Raw genomic sequence first — 16,502 nt, forward strand, 5'->3', positions numbered from 1 at the left:
TAGGCTACCACCAAACGATATTAATCAGCTTATGGGTGACCTCTTGTCGTCTAAAGTGATATATTAAAATGGGGACGTCATCCATACTCTCCATGAAACAAAAAAGGACTGGATTAAGGATTTTAATAATGACAACGTCATGAATCTCCGGTAACCAGCTGAAGTGTATGTTCCAAGGAGGTTTTTCTATTATGCATCATGTTCACTGATGTAAATACTGCTCATGTTACTGACTCGAGCAGCATGGCATCTCCTTCATCTTAGTGAAATCAAGATAATTATTTCCATTGGCATTAACGAGTTCTCAAAAAAACACTGAACACACCCAGATCACGAATGTTTACATGGCTGCAACTCGACCCAGATTAATGAATGGAAAAACCAATACATATTATGTTTTGCTAGTTTCAGCAATTATGTACGTCAGGTTTATGGCAGAAACCTGGTATGTTACAGTAAGATTATACCTGTGCAACAAAAAGTAAATGTCACCGGGAAATATGATCACATTTTGTTGAAGACTTCAGTATCTCATAGGTATTCATTGTATAACTGATATATGATGCCAACTGCATTATATAACGCATAGTTTTCACTGTTATTAGTTTATTTTGGTAAGTTTATTTATTATTTTTCAGCTAATACTGTATAGAGAGTATGGGAAGTATATAAAGCAAAATAGATGTTTAGATGTAGCAGATGCTTCCCTGTTTCCCTTTTAGCATGAATATGTATTTTATAAAGTATTTTCAGTTATGTTTATTGTTACATTTTTAGGGGAATATAAGTTCACTATATAATTTTGATGTCTTATTGTTCTGACAGCTGAGAATGTTAAGTCAGGGTTACCAATGTAACGTATTTTGCTAGCTCTAATGATATTACCTAATTTAGCTACTATTTAACGTCTGGCTGCACGAAATTTAACAGCTTTCTAAAGAGATTTACACAGTTTTAGGTACTTTATATGGAGGTTATCACGTTCTCTAGCTATTGGTTTGAGGGTTTTTTATTTAACGATATTCTGGAGGTTTTTATATAGCAGATTTAGCGATATTTGTAAATTTGCAACTCTAGACTGTTTACACTGGGTGAGGTGACGGACATGGTGGCTGCCTCCGCTCTGCCTACACATTTCCCCGCCCTGTCCGTTGCGGTCAGTATTCTTGTCCTCTGAACTAACACACCAACATCTGTAACCCATTATTATTTATGTCAGAGACTGGAAAAAGTTGTACAATGTAGGAAACACTGTTAACCACTGAAGATTGTAAGTGCCTTATTTCGATTTGTCCACACCTTGGAAGACAATACAAAAGCATGTAAGAAGTGTCCTATATGTACAAAATTACTATTATTTTGAGTACACTTGAAAAAACATTGTTATTTTAACCAGCCACGTTAATCGCTTTGCAATGACTGCATCAATACTGCATTGTCTGCCTGTATTGCCTCGGCAGTATATTCGCTTTAATATTTAATGTTAAGGGTGAGTCAAGAAAACTAGTAATGCCTGATATACATTTTAATCAGAAATGTGGGTGAACTACAGTTGGACTGTTTCATTTCTGATTGTATTTAAAAACTAGCTGCTGTATCATCTTCAAACTTGTAGGCAATTATGATGAAGTTGATCACTGTGGATGACAAATTTGCTGAAAGTCTTGCACATTGCAACAGTTGTGCAGCATTGCTTGTTTATGTCTCATATGATATAGTCCATTTCTTCATTATAGGTGTAATGGGGCCTATAAAAGCTTGCATTGCCTAGAGGCAAATTGGGGATCCTCTGTTTGGGTCATCGGTAACATGCGCACATCTGGAGTGCCAGGGCCTTAGATCGAATCTTGGCCAGACCAGTGATTAATATGTTAAATTTCATTTCAGGTATTGCATAGGGTTCTTGCAATTTTCTCTTCAAAAAAAAAAAAAAAAAAAAAAAAAAAAAAAAAAGTGGTCAGTATTTCACAAAGCTACAAGTACTGTACTGTACAGTACATACCGGTACAGGTAATTGTGATATTAAACATCTGACATCTCTGAATGTCCTTTAGATTGTACTTACAGGGGAAGTTGTGGTTAAAAATGTTAAAACAAATGATGTAAATCAAATCCAAATGATGTAAATCAAATCCAGGGTTGATTAAATTCTTGCCCAAATATTATGGTACAGAAACTAAGCCAAGTAAGACATTCAGCCACATAATTTAGTAAATGTTCATTAATCTATGCATGATAAACAGCCCTCAAAGATTTATAGACCCATCAGACAATGGTGTCTCACCTTTCAGCAACGAGACTGGTCACAGTATAGTTTTGCTTAGTTCTGTCACTACTATCAGCTTCACATAGACTGTAAGAAATTTATCTGGATTGAACAACAGTAGAATACTAAAGGATGGCTGTGTATAGGTGGGATTAAATGAATACTTTCACACCTTCAGTATGTGGGATCAGTCAAGGTGAATGATATGTATTGTCAGGCAGTACTGGTAGCATAGAAATCTGATATCCTGGTCACTTCTAGTATGAAAAATTGGTCTCTTGTAAATGTTTCAAAGTTAGTTTATTTTTGATTTTTTATTTATTTAATTTATTTATATATTTTTTTTTTTGGGGGGGGGAGGGAGGAGATGGAGGGTTGGGTTAGGGTAGGTCAGGTTGGATTGGTCATATTCTGTGGTTGGGAAGGGGTTACAGTTCTTTAATGGAAAAGTGACCCAAAGACTACATTTCCTTGGGGATTGGTCTTCTTTCTGACACTGATAACACAAATAAATATAGAAAGATATTGTCATACTGAAGGAGTTGAAGATTACAAGGTGCATAACTGTCTCATAACTCAGTGAATTTGCATGGATGGAATGAAGAGTTGTTGTTATCAAAGGGTACAGATACTATAGTCGTGGCGCGTGACTCAGAGGTTGTAATTATCGTGCCCTGGCAACCTGCCTTTCAAAAGTGCATCAGATTTCGTGTATAAAATGAGACGTAAGTGATTCGTGTATAATAATATTTGTGTATAATATATTCGTGCAGAATAGTATGATTCGTGTATAATATGATATGAAATCAGATGCATTTTTGAATGGTAGGTTGCCGGGGTACGATAATCACAACCTCAGAGTCGTGCGCCGCGACTATATTACAGGTATTTTGCAATCCATTTCTGTACATTGAACATGCTTCATGGTAATATGGTATGGTTGTATGGTTATACAGGGTTGTCTAAAGTGTAAACTTATATTTTAAGCTATTACATTATTTTTCTTTTCTTTTTTTATTTTCATTTTGTTCTGGGATCATCAACACATATGCAGGCAAAGGATATGATGGATATCTTTATTGTTTTATTTTGGTTTATGCCTCCTAATCCAACATGCTGTCTTATTCTAAGAGTTGCAATCTAAATGGATAAGGAGATTGCATACAGTGGCACCTCTTCTTGTGTGATTTGTCCTGCACATTACATCTCAGTACCTCCTTGTATATGCCTGGTACGCCTTGTAACTACTGTACTGATATTAAAATTATATACAGTAGATAACATAGGTACAAGAATTCATCATCATCATCATCATCCAGCCCTTTCTATCCCATAGGGAATGTAAGAGCTTTGGGTTAGACTACTCAGGCATGACATTTAAGGTGATGGTGTACTGTAATAAACAAAATAAATAAGTCAAGAAGAATTGCTGCAAAACCTCCTGGGCTATGCCACAAGAAGACAGCCCTATGCTGAATTTGACCTACCTCACAGTAATTCAGCTGAACCTAATCCAGTCTAAATTTCCTAACCTTGCAGCTCCGTGACCCCTGACCTGCTTGGGATGAAGAACAGAGGCAGCCATGTCACTGATACGTATTAGAGGCCGTACTATCCTCGGACCTATTGTGAGTTTTGGTGTATGTGTGTGTGTATGTATGAAAATGATGCAAGTTGTTTAAGGAGCATGTGAGTACATTATATGGTGAACTTCACCATATTCAGAATTTTTAGTGGTACCAAAATATATATCGTAGATGATATTCTGTGTAGAGCAAGTTTGCATGGGTAATAATGCTGTTATGGGCTTGATGGCCTTTAGTACAGCATGGATTATTTTGAAGCATAGCTAAATGGTTTATTGTAACCCAGGAATCCATGTACTTCATCGGGTGGGAACTGTATAACTAGCAGATGGACATCTTGTGGTTTGTTTGGTTTATTTCATTTATTAAGTCTGTAACAGTCTTGCATACATTAGCCTTGGACACTAAAGGCAACTTGTCATACTGCTTAGTCTTTAACAGTCTTTCTATTCTGTCCCCTATCCCTGAGGTGTGGTTAGTTAAGGTGCACCAACTGGGTGTGCCCTGTGAAGGGTTTAAATCCAAGGGATAGTAGGGGTTTATTGCTTACACTATGCCAGATAAGGGAAGTAGTGGGTCACTCTTGCCCGATAAGTTTGGTCTGAGTGCTGCACAGCCAAACCCTCGTCTGTACACTCCTGACTGGGCAAAAAATTGTGATAATTTATGTGTCCAATCAGGCCTTTCTTTGCTTTCTGGACCCTGCCTGACCATTTTGTGTGATGGGAAAGGTAGTCTGGGTGAGGATGATGACATTGATGATTATGATGATGAGAAGGATGGTGATGGTGGTGATGATGATGCCTGCTTACCAACATGAAAAAACACTGGAAATAAGCTACATATTAAATTACTCTCTGCTGGCAGCTAAGTGAGGAGGAGCGAGCAGAGGCAAGGGCACTGAGAGAGCAAGCTGTGAGGTGGCAGGAACAGCACTCGCACCACAGCACCCACTCACACCACTCGCCATGGGTGAGTTAGCTACCAAGTGGTTGTGGAGAGAGAGAGGGTGAGGGGGATGTTTTTATACATGTACTGGTACGGTATGTGTGCACCCTTCCTCCCTCTCATCTCTGTGGTGTAGTTCTGGTGGGTATGGGGTTGGCATGGGATTAGGTAAGTCTGTAAGAACTAAAGCCTTTGTGAATCATATAAGAATGGCACTTCTCCATAAATCCTTTAAAAATGGCTACTGGTAATTTTTTTTTTTTTTTTCTCCTATGGTTAGTGGAACACGGCTGTATACTTTTGTGCATTTGAGTTCAGAGTAGTTTTGCATTTCTTGGACGCTTTGTAAGGAAAGTATGACTGTAACTGATCATAAAGATATTGTATAGAATGTCTTATTGTTAGGTAGCATAAGTTTATTGTGGAAATTTTCTAATGTGTTCTGTATTTGTATTCCATGCACTTTAGGCTTATGTAGTTTGCTTTATTTCATTACCAATATTTTTTTTATCCATACTTAGTCCATAGGTAGGGATAAAAGGCCAGGATAGATGTTTTTATCTAAAGTGTTCTCAGTGTGGTAATGTAATATTTTAGTACAAATTAGAATGTTTCCTTAACCAAAGATCATATTTTGTTTTTGCATTTGAAATACTGTTCTTTCTGTAACATTGTAGTATTGTGCTCTGAGATATAGGTATATGATTATGGTATATATTTTTGAGGTATCATAACAACTGTAATTATGGTCGGCATACATAGTTAATGGTTGTCATGCACTCTTACCAGATTGCACATATAGAAGGAGAAAGTTAACTGTGATCCAGTTAATGTACAATACTGTAGTATGTTCAGCCAGGCCTGAGTGAGCTTATTGCTGTAGTTGTCTGTCTTATTTTGTCTTCACCTGATGTCCTATTTATATGATTACATCCTGTAACCTGACATTGGTACCAAAGGATACTAACATATTCTATATAGAGACATCTTTTATATTTTATTGTGTACCCTCATCATTTTCTTCAGCTTAGGTTATACCATTTGAGTGAAAGGATTGAATGACATCCTTTTATTTTACTGAGGCTCCCTGTAGAAGAGATGTTCATATCAAGAGGAAACCCTCACATTGAAGGGATTTTTCTGCTTGTGACCCTCTGGACTGCAGAAATCCCACCACATTAGCCAGGCATTCCCAGAGACTATAGTCATATAGGTGCAAGTTGTCGTTGTGTTGAAGTAGACACCTTGTGGCTCAATGGTTAAAATGTCTTGACAGATTCAGGCTGCATTTTTTTTATTTTTCCTCATCCTTTTTTTTTTTTTTCCTCTCCCAGTTAACTGAAACAGTAATATCATTGTTTCATGTACACAGTTGGTCAGCACTGGAACAGTTTTCCTCAGTGTTTCCTTCTGCCTATAATCTCCAGCCTTTTAAATTTAACATTTCAGCCTTCATCCACTCACTTGATATAGTGCTGCCTACTTCTTCCTTCACCTTTATCATTCTTTTTCTGTGCCTGCCCTCCTCTTTTCCTATTTTTCCCATCTTTCCTGTCACTTCTTATTGCTTTTCTTTCCATTACAGGTGGCTTTACATTGAGTAACAAGCCAAATGGTTTCCTGTATGCCAAGAAACCACCTACAACGCTGGGTGGCAACCATATAACCAAACCATACATGCTCCCTATGTGTCAGCAAGTGGGTTGGTGAAGGGTTAATGCCCCTCCCCGTAAAACAAATAACTCAAAGTCAAATGGCCACCCCTTATGGGATTATGGCATCTGGCAATAGATAAATAAATAGATGTCCTGGCATGGAGAAATTGGTGGTCAAGTGTTAAGGGACTAATCTTCCCCCAAGACCAATCAGCTTGTTATAAAAGCACCCCTGCTGATGCAGTTACACCAGCCCTCAGTGGAACAGACTCATTATTTATTTAAGATGGATGGCAGGTTTTAGCTCTGAAATGGTGACCTGTGAAGTCATTTGGCCTCAGAGAATAAACTGTCAGATCCATGCCAAGTCGAGCACATTACAGTATATGTAAAGGGTATATATATAATAAAGAGATGAACTACATTTACCTAATGTATCATTTTAGGTTGAAGATAGAAGAAACAACCAGCCACAAGAAACACAGAAGGGCAGGAGTGGCAGAGAGTCATCGTCCTCGACCACATCCTCACCTCCTAACAACAACAACAACAACAACAACATCAACACCAAGAGTGGCCAGACCGAATCCTCCTCCCTCTCACTCACATCCGCCTCCCTCCCACCCTGTGCTGAACAGTCCTCCTCTTCCCAGGACACTTCACACCAGACTTGGTCCCTGGTATGTATGTCAAGTATTTTGTACTTTGTTCATGTTCATGCTGCTCAGAACTCCACATACAATGAACAGTAAAAAAAAAAGAAATGGTACGAGGATTTTGGGGCCTTGAATGTTTGAATGATTGAATGGTCCATTTTTGCTTGGCATGCTATTGATAGTTCTCCCATTCTTATATTACCTTATTCACTGTTTCTGAATCTTACTGCTCTCATTCTTTAGGTGGAAAAAAAAAAAAGTAAAGCTGATGGTGAAGATGTCAGTGAGGATTATGGTGATTTTCTGGTGACTTGGGGCTCTTTTGTGGATGGTATTGTTATTCTTTCTTAGTGACGAAGGAGAAAGTGTATTCCGAGCAATTTGGAACTGCATGCTGTTTCATTAAGAATGTAAATCCATTTTGATAGATATCTTTCATGTGTCATTATGTATGCATGTTTGTTTGCCAGGCTGAAGTGGATGAAGCAATACTACAGAGTTCAACAACTGAAATGGCCACCAGCCTCATCCTAGGTCAACTTGACCCTTCTGCCGTCCTACGCAAGCCCCTGCCTCAACCTTCCCCTACCCCTGCGCAACTACAGACCCCATACACCCCTGCCAAATCCACAGGGGAGGCCAAGCAGTCTGCTACCCAGGTTGAGAGGAGTAAGAATGGAAACCTACAGCCGACACCGGAGGGATCGGCGTCAGGAAATCAGCCAGCAGAAAGTCCTGCATCTGTCCAGTTACCAGTGGATAGCCAAGAGGCTGCTACGACTACTGCCTCCATTAGCCTGAGCCTTCTTTCAGCATCAGAGGAAGGCACAGAAGCAACAGAGGAGATGTTGGAGGTGTCAGAGGAAATTTTAGAGGGCTCTGAAGAGGGAGCTGGCAGCCTCCCAAGTGAGGTGGAGTCAGACTCACTCAAGGAGGAGGAGATGCAGAGGAACTGGAGGGAAGGAGGGAGGAAAAAGGATGGCTGGGATTTAGGTAGGGAAGGAGGAAAGAGGAAAGACACCTGGGAAGGGAGGAGAGAAATCTGGGGAGGAAAGAGGGACATGAATGAAAAAAGGGAGAGAAACCGTACCTGGGATGGAGGCATTGGAATCAGAGATGGCTGGGGTGAGAGAGTGGAGGGTGGAGGAGGATGGGGAGGGAGGAGAGGGGAGAGGGATGGAGGGTCAGAGGGGAGAGATAGTTCAGATGGAGGAAAGGCAGACTCATGGGAGGGAAGGAGGAAGGATGGCCCAGGAGGGAGAGAAGTGAGAGAAAACTGGCAACAGCAGCAACGTGACTCAGGCCGAAGCAGCAGTCATAGTGATTATCTCGATGGGTATTTGGAACTCCTAACCCGAAGATGTAGCAGTGGACTTGGTATGATCGAAGCAGGGTCCCTTCCTCCCACCAGCAGGAGCACCCCACCCCTTGAAGGATCAGGAAGCAGGACACCAATTCCATCCCCGTACCGAACAAGCACAATGAGTCGACAGGGCAAACGAGACAAGCGGATCGTCAGCACAGTTAGTCAGGAGGGAACAGACAGGTGGGTAGGAGTTAAAGATGGCACAGAAGAAGACTTGAACTTTAGACCTGGTGATTCACAGCCAATTAGACGTGAGGAGAGATTCAGCGGAAGGGAAATGAGGCGAGGAAGTGGGATTGATAGTCGACTCAGCACAATTGAAGATGGAAAGGAAGTTACGAGAATTAGTAAGAGGGATGTGGAAGGTGAAGCAGTGGTGAGGGAAGGACTGGAGGGGGAGGTAATAGGAAGAGGAAAGGAAGGACCTGCTGGGAGGGAAGCGAGGAGTGGGACTAGTGAGGGTCGACTTAAAATGATGGAAGATAAAAAAGAACATGCAAGACTGAATCCAGGTGAAAGTGTGATAATCAGTAAAAGAGAAGCAGAAGATGAAACAGCAGAGGGAGAGGGGGTGGAGAGAAGGAAGGATGGAGAGACACCCACCCGCCCCCCTTCCTCCTCCTCCTCCACAGGTTCGGATCGGAGGGAACGGAGGAAAGATCGAGCCAGACGGTGGTCAGCAGGATTGGATCCGGGACGCAGCGTCGGCAGCAAGTAAGTTTTCATTAACCATCCCTCACTTTTTGTATGTTTATGATTGCCAGTTTGATCTATTCACAGGTTAATAATTAGCCATCTTAAAATCATCATCATTATCACCAGGTTTAGCTTAATTTGTTTGTGAATGATTTTCCAACTGTGTTAAATAATCTGCAGATACACTTTAACCAAGTGCCAGTGTGTATATCTAATGTCTAGTGATGTTTTGGGTCCTATAGATGTGTTTCTGATAGTCACACACAACCTACATATAGGTGTAATGGCCCTATTTTTATTATTGCTTTTGGTATTATTATTATTATTATTATTATTATTATTATTATTATTATGGGGATGCTCACCATCCACTCACTTGATGTAGTGCTGCTATGGGTGTCTGCTCATTCCTCATTTCCTTGTTTCCTTCCTCTTCTGTCTTTCTTTCCATCATTCATTGCTCTTCCTTTCTGCCTACGGGTGACTGTACGCTCCATCTTCTGTCTTTCTTTCCTTTATTCTTTCCTCTTGCTTCTGCCTTTGGGTGACTCCACACGGAGTGACAAGCTAAATGGTTCCCAGTACACCAGGAAACCATTTACTCTGCTCGGTGGTAACCATATAACCAGATTATGGCATCTGGTGGTTTAGTGGGTAATTAAAATGCTCCAGTCAGATTAAACCTGTGTAGGTTTATATCCAAGGGGTGGTTGAGGTTTATTGCTCATGTAATGCCGCTCAGGGATGAGTGAGGCTGGTCACTCTCGTCTTAAATGTCAGGACCAACTTGCCTAGCCTTGGGCTCCTATGCTTCTCATGGGGCAACATAGGGTTGGATGATGGATGGATGGATTATTATTACTGGTAGTAGTGGTAGCAGTAGTACAGAAGTATGATGGTTGTTGATGTTGCTACATAATTGTTATTCATCATCATTTTCTTATACACTGGTGAGAATATGATATAGGTGATTCTGCCATTGTGTTTATTTAATGAATTTGTAAGGCACTGTTAAATAGTTTTGATTTGCCAGGTAGTTGGAAATTTCATACAGATTATTCCATGGGCCATCCACATGCCAATTTAAGCTTTATGGAGTAAATTTAAGTTACTGTGGCATGACACATATACCGTTAATACTGTATCATGTGTTTGGCCAGGTACCTGGACAGCTACTTGGGCAACCTGACAGACGATGCTTGGCTGCAGTGTCCTGCACTGCCCTCCCGTCGTATGGTGTTCCTTGACTCGGGGGAATACATTCACTCCGTCCGCCCTCAGAGCAGTGAAGGGAGCAGCACCCAGGAGGCCAAGTCTGAGTCTTCTAGCTCCCGACACAGGCATGACTCATCCTACTCCTCAGCCGAAGCTCTTCCAGCAGTAGACTCTGACTCAAAACCTGTGGAGGGGAGCCCTGAGGAGGCTGCAGAGGCAGCCGATTGGCCGCAGCAAAGTAGAACATTGGTACTGGCAGGGCAAGATGCATCACCTTCTTCGTCAGCTTCTCCTGCCCCAGGTCAAACTCAGGGTGGGGTGTCAGCATCCCAGGGCACAACACTGGTGTCACAAAATGCCCCTGAAACGCCATCAGACAGGACAGAAGCCAAGGTTAGCAGTGATGAGGGGATTGAGGTGCTTGGGAGTCCAGCCAGCACCTTGTCTGACGTCAGGCTTCTTGACGATAGCAGGGAAACAAGGAGCCCTGATGAGGAGGTGGAGAATGAGGAGGGGACAATGGAGGGTCAGACCAAACTTGAACCGGCACCACCAAGCACTTTGATGACTCAGGACATGATAGATGAACAGGAGGAGGATGTGACTGTCCCAAGATTCAAGGTCGGTGGTGAAGTTGGGCATGTGGAAGATGCTGGGGGACAGGACAGTTCCTCAGATGACAGCAGCGAGACGGAGCCCAGCACCATTGTTTACGTCGAGGATAGTTTGAGTGAGACGCTAAGATCCTCGATTGTTGAGGTTACAAAACTTCGAGGGGATGGTGATGAGGTTGGGAAAAGTGAGAGGAAGGTGAAAATGAGTGATGAAGTGAGCAGTGAAAGAGAGGAAAGAAGAGAGAAAGTTAGTGAAAAGGGGGATAGAGAACGAGAAGATGGTGACAGGAGACTTGCTGACAGACTGCACGGTGATAGAAGCAGCATTGGAAAACAGGAGAGCATTCCATCAAAAAGGAGGGAGGAGGAAGCTGGTATTACAAGGAAAGATGTACAAGAGAGACTGGATACAACTCACATTCCCAGGCATTCTACTTCACCATCTAGTGATTCTTTAGGCAGTGAATCAGAAAGCATTCCAGTAAATCCTCTTGCAAGCTTACATGAAGCACAGAGAGAAGCTGATAATGCCAGGAAAGGAGAGAAAGCTGAAAGTACAGTCAGAGAACTTCCCACATACAGAGAGGCAAATCATGAAAGTGCTCAGATCGTAAGGGAATATAATCACGAACGGCAGGATTTACAGGCCAGGCTGTCAGAATCTGACGTCTATGATTCTGAGGACGAGTGTCTGGTTGTTCAAGTTTACGGAGACAAGAGCATTATTTCCCAGGGTGGAAGGGCTCAGGATGAGGTGGGGCTGGCCACGGGAGAGAGCAGTGAGTCGGACTTTGGGCCAGAGTTGGTGAAAATTGTTCCTCAGAGGCGAGATATTCATAGAGGAGGTGAGGCTGGCTTTAGAGGAGATTTGTCCAGTAGCAACAGTCAGGACAATATCAAGAGCCTAGACATGGTCATTGGTCGTGAAACTTCAGACAAAACCACAAATGCAAGTAAAGATGCAAGCACAGTCACAGACGTGGCTGTTCGAGAGGACATGACTGGAATTTCCAATGTTCCAGGCATTGAATCAACTGGCAAGTCCTCAGAGGATCCCGTGGACCAGGTTCTGTGTCTCCTACGAGAGAAACAGCAACAGGAACTGGAGGAGCTGCGGCTGAGGCAAGAGCAGGAGGCACGGCTTTTTGCGGAACAGCTGCGTCGCGTGTCACCCAAACAGCTGTATTCCTTCCTTGCTGCCACCAAACCACCTGAACCTCTCCTTGAAAAACAGGATGAAAGCCTCTATCTCCAGAAGGGTGTTAGGGAAGGGCAGGTGTATCTCCAAAAAGGCTTAGAGGATGGACAGATGTATTTACAAAAAGGCGTGGATAAAGGACCGGTGTATTTTCAGAAGGAGGTGGGAGAACATGTGAATTACGAGAAGGGGATAAGTGAGGGACAGGCATTGTATTTGGACCCGAATCTCCAAAAGGGACAAATTTACATTGATAATCGACTTGGACAGACATACACAATCTCCCAGGCCTCAGCTGGCGCCTTAAACATGGACGCTGGGACTGGGATAAGGCAGGTACGATCGGAACTCAACGTGGAGTCAGTGAAGAAGTCTGGTCCTTTTGGCGAACGTGAGGTGACTGTAGTTTCCAATGCTCGTATATCCGTACAGAGTTCAGAGGGACTTCCTGGGAGGGTTGTGGGGCATGGGGAGGGATGGAAGGAGGAGGGGTGGCAGGTTTCATCCCCACGTCGCATTGTAGGCCCCACCCAACCCTCTGGCCATCCAACCAGTGGACAGTTTCACCCACAAGGCACAGCTAAATACCTCTCTAGTGCCACCCAACTGCCTAATGTTACTCAACAACCATCTGACATTGCCCAGTATTCTCACAGTATCGCCCAGCACCCAGCTAATATTAGTAAACATCATAATATTGTTCAGCATCCCCCCAGCTCAGCAGCAACACAATCAGCTGAAGAAGAACGTCATTCAGAATCCCTCAAACCACTGCCCTCGAACCACATCAACTTAATGCCGTCCTACATCTCGACAAGCGACGAGGGCAAGAAATCAGGCCCCTTAGAGGACAGTCGCGTGCATCAGCCAGTCAGAACGCAAACCCACAGTCCACACCATCACGGTCAGTCAGTCAGGGTTGGCAGAGATTCCCCTCGTGAACAACAGTCAGTCAGAACACAGCACCATTCACCACAGCATCAACCAATCAGGGTCCAGTCACCACACCATCAACCAGTCCGAGTCCAGCCTGTCAGGATAACCCCAGAGCACACTTGTCACAAACCTCCCAGTCCTGAGTGCAACAACAACAGCAACAACAACAACAGCGATGAGGAATCTTATCGGCCAGGGAAGATCTATGGTGATGGGATGCAGTACTATCGACTTTGCACCCCGGATGAGGAAGAGAACAAATTTCTGGAGGAGAGCCTTAAGTCACGATTCACCCCAAGCCTTAACAAGATGACGGACTCTGGGGGCTCTGATATCCTGGCAGACTTGCAGAGCTACCAGACAGACACAAGATCCACATCACTTGATCCTCGAGACAACTACCAGTCAAGTGAGAGTAAGGTTGGTCTTGGGGATAAACAAATCTTCCTCCAGTCTGGGTCACTGGTGGGTCCTCACCAGTGCACGTCAGAAATCTCAAAGAGTGTCGGGATAGATCCCCACCATCCAGAGAGCACTCGTATGTCCATGTCTGATCGTCACGTTGGCCACCAGACTGATAGGTCAAGAGTTACCCCAGACACTTATAGTAGCTACCATTCTGAAGCCTCAAAGATCATGCCTGTTGATACCTCACGAATTTCGACAGCTGATCGTCGGCACGTGGAGCACACACATATATCTGTGTCTGATCCACATGCCTACTACCAGTCTGAATCAAGAATCACCTCAGCCCCCCATGGCTACCACTCTGAGGCCCCCAAGATCATACCTGTCGATACCTTGGGGATCTCCCCTGCTGACCGTTGCCACCAGGACCCAACAATGACCCCACAACCAGGGCTGTTCAAGGTTCTCACTAACTGGTCCACACCTCCCAAACCAACATCAATCACTGACCTACTTGCCAAGCATCCTGAGGCCTTCCAGGTAGGGTTGTCAGTTTAGTATTTTTCCCCCATTATATTTAGAAATATTAGATTGAGTCTGGGCAGGTTTATATCCAAGGAGTGGTTGGAGTTTATTGCTCACATAATGCCACTCGGGGATGAGTGAGGCTGGTCACTCTTATCTTAAATGTCAGGACCAACTTGCTTAGCCTCAGGTTCCTATGCTTCTTATGGGGCAACACAGGATTGGATGATGAATGAAGAAAAAAGCTTTAGCTACCGTATAATAATTTCTATTTGGTGATGATAATACACTTCTTGTTAGCGATAATTATTCACTACTATTTAACAAACTTGTAATGCCTAGCAGCAAGAAATTAGAGGTATTATGGAGATTTTTACAAGTTTTAACAATGTTTCAGGAATGTTGTTATATTTTTTTCTATTGATTTTGTGAAGACTTCTGTATTTAGGAATATTGTAGCTTATTAATATTGTAAGGATACAGTATTGTTCTTCTTGTTTTGATTTTCAGGAATTTTTGTATTTAACAATATTGGCAATTTTCAAGAGTAAGTTATGTGATATTTGTGGCATAAAGATTCAGCAACCCTACTGCCAGGATGTGTGTGAGAGCAATGGGGAGAGCCCTGAGGGGTATGGGGGTTCGCCAGGGGATGGAGGTGAGAGTGTGGAGGCCCAGGGAGTGTCAGTTGTGTCATCAGTGTCTTCGCAGTCTTCTGGGGGTGGCACCAGTGAGGAAGGGGGCCTGGATATGGTGCCTGAAAGGGAGAGTGCAAGCAGGGGACACTCCAGGGGGAAACTTACGGTAAGCGCAGACTTCATATTTTCTTTAGTAATTGATTTAAAAGTCAGAAGCAGTAGATGTCGATGATGATTAATCCTCTCCATCCCATTTATAAGTGGGAAATGGTGTTATGATGATGATAAGTAGCTAATCTTGTTCACCCTATTTATCAGTGGGAAGTGGAGTTAGGATGACGATTACTGATGATGTAAAGCCAAGTCACCTTTTAACCCAGGACGATGAAGCCAAATTCCTGCGTGGGCTGGTGCGATTGCAAGCGTGTGCAAGAAGGCTCCTCACACAGCGCCTCCTGGCAACGAAATTTGTTCAGGAGCAGCTGGCAACACTGGCCGAGGTTGCCAAACTTGCCCGGCAATTCCACAGGGACATACTGGCTGATAATATACACAAGGGAGATGTAGACTTCCATAAGGCACTCTATAATCAGGTTAGTTTTGTGATGATGATTCTGTTGGATAGGTGTTGTATTTTAGCATTGTATTGAGATATGGGAAATAGTTATAAGATGATGGTGATGATGATGAAGTACAGTAATAGTAGGAAGTAAGTTTATAATGACAATTATGATGAACAGTATTAGGATATAAGGTTGTAATGGTGATGTACAGTATTAGTAGAAATTAGGTGATGATGACTTACAGTAATTGTAGGAAGTAAAATTATAATGATGTCCAGAATTAGTAGGATGTATGGTTATGGTTATTTATAGAGAATGGTGTTAGATGATATATTTATAGTGAGAGATATAGGTAAAAAGATGATTATAGTAGATGATGTGGATCTCTAATGCTTTCTATAAATCCTGTTGATCTTGTAATTATTGTGTTGTAGCACAGTCATTTACCTTGCCACCCTTGTATTGCTTTGAATTAGGAAATAAGATGATGATGATAATGATGCATGCCCATGTCATTAATACCTTATTTTTATCTCTAACATGTTGGATGAGGAGGAGGAGGATGGTAAAAGTGATAATAGTTATGTTAAAAGAAAAAGAAAAAAATGCACCCCACAGGAGAGACTAGCCCGGGAGCGTATCTGGCGTGTGTTTGTTGTGCTGACGCCTGCAGAGCGAATGTCTCTTATCCGGCGTGACCGACACTTGCGGCAGTTGGAGGAGGAACGCCGGAGGGAGGGGGATACTGGGGGTGACACTGGGGGTGGGGCAGGGCGATGGGGTTCTCCAAAACACCAGCCCAAGCAAAGGTTAGTTGTGAATTTCTAATGTAATCTAAAAATGACACCATTTCTTCTCTTAAGGAATCACTGTATTGGGGTTAGCCATGGTGCTTCTGATCTTTTCTGTGGACTGGAAGCTAAATTAAGTATCAGAACTAACTAATTACTCCCCACCTTTGCTAGAAGCTGTTAAGGAAAGGAGAAATTAGAAATTTTGTAGCAGTGCGGGAGCACAATAAAGGCAATGCAGTAAGTTGATTTTCCTGTGTCATTACACATTTCTGTCGTCAGAACTGAAGTTGATTAAAGTGTTAAGTAACATATCCCTGGGCCACTGCATTACAGATAGTGCAGTACTGGGTTGGATAATAGATGGATATAGATTCGAGTTACATATATACAGTACAGTATATAATTTGTCAAATCTTATAAGTGTTTGACATTTCCAGT

The sequence above is a fragment of the Coenobita brevimanus genome, chromosome 49 (assembly GCF_032717465.1).
Source record: "Coenobita brevimanus isolate Jiangsu-jjx chromosome 49, ASM3271746v2, whole genome shotgun sequence".
NCBI lineage: Eukaryota > Metazoa > Arthropoda > Malacostraca > Decapoda > Coenobitidae > Coenobita > Coenobita brevimanus.